This window comes from Choloepus didactylus, chromosome 3 (genome assembly GCF_015220235.1).
Source record: "Choloepus didactylus isolate mChoDid1 chromosome 3, mChoDid1.pri, whole genome shotgun sequence".
Lineage (NCBI taxonomy): Eukaryota > Metazoa > Chordata > Mammalia > Pilosa > Megalonychidae > Choloepus > Choloepus didactylus.
Genome location: NC_051309.1, coordinates 15,025,368 through 15,028,551, shown reverse-complemented (window position 1 = coordinate 15,028,551; position 3,184 = coordinate 15,025,368). Strand labels below are relative to the sequence as shown.

General features: G+C 38.0%; 1 pseudogene; it reads left to right on the top strand.

The window, feature by feature from the left end:
• The first annotated feature begins 1,881 nt into the window (after nt 1-1,881).
• On the top strand, nt 1,882-2,624 carry LOC119528548 (annotated as a pseudogene).
• The last annotated feature ends 560 nt before the right edge of the window (nt 2,625-3,184 follow it).

The following is a 3,184-nucleotide window of genomic DNA, read 5'->3' as shown; positions in this document are numbered from 1 at the left end:
TTCCTCATCTTGAGCATGGATATGACATAGTGATTCAAACCACGGTTCCTGCAGTCAGGCATATCTGTATTCAAAATCCAGCATCATCATTTTTTAGCTGTGTGATCTTGAGGAGATAACAACCTCTCTGTGCCTCAGTATTCTCATATGCAAAGTGGGAACAATAATAGTACTTATCTCACGGGTTATTATGGGGATATATGATGTATTGCATGTAAAGGCTGGTGCATAGTAAGCACTCAGTAATCCTCCTTCTCCTTTTCCTTCTATGTAAAATGACTACCATAGTTGCCTGGCATTCAGTTAAGAGTAGCTGTTATATTTCTTGTTTCCAGAAACAATATGCTTACAAGTGATACATGACTATGAACAATTTGTAAATTATTTAAAAATTTGCATTTGCTGCATTTCCAGGTTAGATGAAGTCTGCTTTCCCCCTTAAGCTCTGAGAGCTAAGGAAAATAACCATATGCTATTTATCTCAGTATCCCCTGAGCATTTAACATGGTGTCCAGAGAAGAGTGAAAGGAGATTTATTGGAGAACGGTGGCGGGAAGAACTGTAAAAAAAACAGAGACAATTTTAATGCCTTGAATCGCTTCAGATATGTTCCCCCATCCCTGCCCACTGACACATGCTTATGCAAATTAGAAAAAGGATTCATCTTATTCAAAACAGCTTGCTAAAGGGCCCATTCAGCTAGAGAGTTCCTCTGTGATATTTGCAATATGATTTGAGTTAGAAAGTGTTGACATACACCACCTTTCATCACCACAGCTATGCCGAATTGTGGTGAGTTAAGCTCGTATCCAGCCGCCAATGCCTCAAACTCAAGAAATGTGATCTTGAGGACAATTTGAAATAAGAGGTAAATCTCCTTTAACACACTGGTCTCTATTTTCAGGAGCAGCTAAATTCCAGGGAGTTTTCTAGTTTGTTATAGAAGCAGAGGATAGTGTCGTGAAATGACTTTATGTAGATTACAGTTTCGAAATAATGTGGCATTCTTAGTGCATGTCATATTATCAAAATATACATTATAAAAATAATTGCTTGCATGGATTGGAATTAAGTGTTTCAGACTTGTAATAACAAAGTTTCTTCCCCCTGTAGAAATTTTAATGAAAGTATTTTTTTGTCTAAAAATATAGAGATATAAAACTTAAACATGGACACCCAGGAGTATAAATCTCCCTGGCAACGTGGGACATGACTCCCAGGGATGAGCCTGGTCCCACCACTGTGGGACTGACAAAGTCTTCTGGACCAAAAGGGGGAAGAGAAATGAAACAAAATAAAGTTTCAGGGGCTGAGAGATTTCAAATGGTATCAAGAGGTCATTCTGGAGGTTATTCTTATGCATTATATAGATACCCCTTTTTAGTTTTTAGTGTAGTAGAATAGCTAGAAGGAAATACCTGAAACTGTCAAACTGCAACCCAGTATCCATGATTCTTGAAGACAACTTCATAACTATGTAGCTTACACGGTGTGATGGTGTGATTGTGAAAACCTTGTGGCTCACATTCCCCTTATCCAGTGTATGGACAGATGAGTAGAAAAATGGGGACAAAAATTAAATGAAAAATAGCTGGGGAGGGAGGATGGGATGTTTTAGGTGTTCTGTTTTACTTTTGTTTTTATTCTTATTTAAATTTTTTTTGTAATAATTAAAATTTGCAACAATTAATTGTGATGGATGAATGCACAATTATAGGATGGTACTGTGAACAATTGATTGTACACTGTGGATGATTGTATGGTATGTGAATATATCTCAATAAAACTGAATTTAAAAAAATAACAAAAATAACAAAAAACAAAAACTTAAACATGGGCCAAGCTCATGGATCTGGAAGAAGTCCATCTCCTGCCTCTGCCATGGAGCCCACCGCACTGTCCCTCACCAAGGAGAACCTGACTCAAGTGAGGCGGCACACTTTAGAAACTTTGGGTGTGTTCCTGTGAAAAAATCACCACTGAGAGTCATTATGTTCATTTATGTGCAAACAACAAACAAACAAACAAAAAAAGCAACTCAGGAGAGAAGACACTGAAGACATTTCTTGCTGAACATCAAGTAGAAAAAGGGCTAGAAAATTGTTAGACTACTCACAAGAGAACCCCGAAGGACTAGAAAGATGGGTTGAGTCTATTCAGTGAGAAGAAACACAGAACTTCCTCAAGTTCCAGAAGAGTACAGTTGAACTTCCAGAAGACTACAGACAAAGTGCTTAAAGTGAGAAATATAAAACTAGAACATCTGAAAGGACTCAAATGTAGCAGCTGTGACCCGATGCCAGATGGAGCTGCAAGCAACCTCTCTAGATCAAATTCAGACGAGAATAATTTCTCTGAAAAACTCAGAGCATCTGCTGTCATATACCATCCAGAAAGAGAACCCAGCACAGCCCCCTTTTTTCCCTACAGATTTATCTCTGAATTTACCTGTTTTAGAAGTAGGCAGAATTGAAAATACCATCTTTTCTTCATCTATGCTTCCTAGACTTGGAGACCCTGGGGTTTCTCCTTTGCCATCAGAGGTATAGTTAGAAGAAGAAATTTGTGGAAACTCTAGTGAGATGTTTCTTCCCTTAAGATCACATGCTCTTTCGCAACAGTGACAGTTTATTCTGCTTTTAATATTTTTTAATAACAGCAAAAATTGTTTTACAGGATATAAATCTTTTTATAAAATCTCCATAATGACTAATTAGTTTTAAGACTAATTTTAATAGGGAACATTTCTCTATTTCAGGACAGACTCTTAGGCTGAAATAGTATCTCTTCTAAGTGCATTTGTGCTAGAAATTTTCAGGGCCTAACAGTCCTTTTCAACTACTGAGCATTAAGGTTTCAGGATTAAGCTATTGTTCCTCTTTGGCAAGAGCCAGTCACCAACTGGGAAAACTGCCCGTTTACAGAAAAAATACCTTTTCCACTTGATCATCTTACAGGCCCATAGAGAGTCCCCTTCAGATCCTGGAACTCCTTCCTGGGGGAGTCTGATCCACCCAAGATTCATCATGCTAACATTATTTCTTATTTTCTTAGAAATTAATTTAGTAATGAAGGGAAGCTCTGTTTCAACCCAGTCTTGTTTGGATGCTTCTAACCTTCCTAAGATCATGCCAAGCTCTTTCCACCTGAGAGCCTTCACATTAGCAGGCCCCTCTGCCTGGAA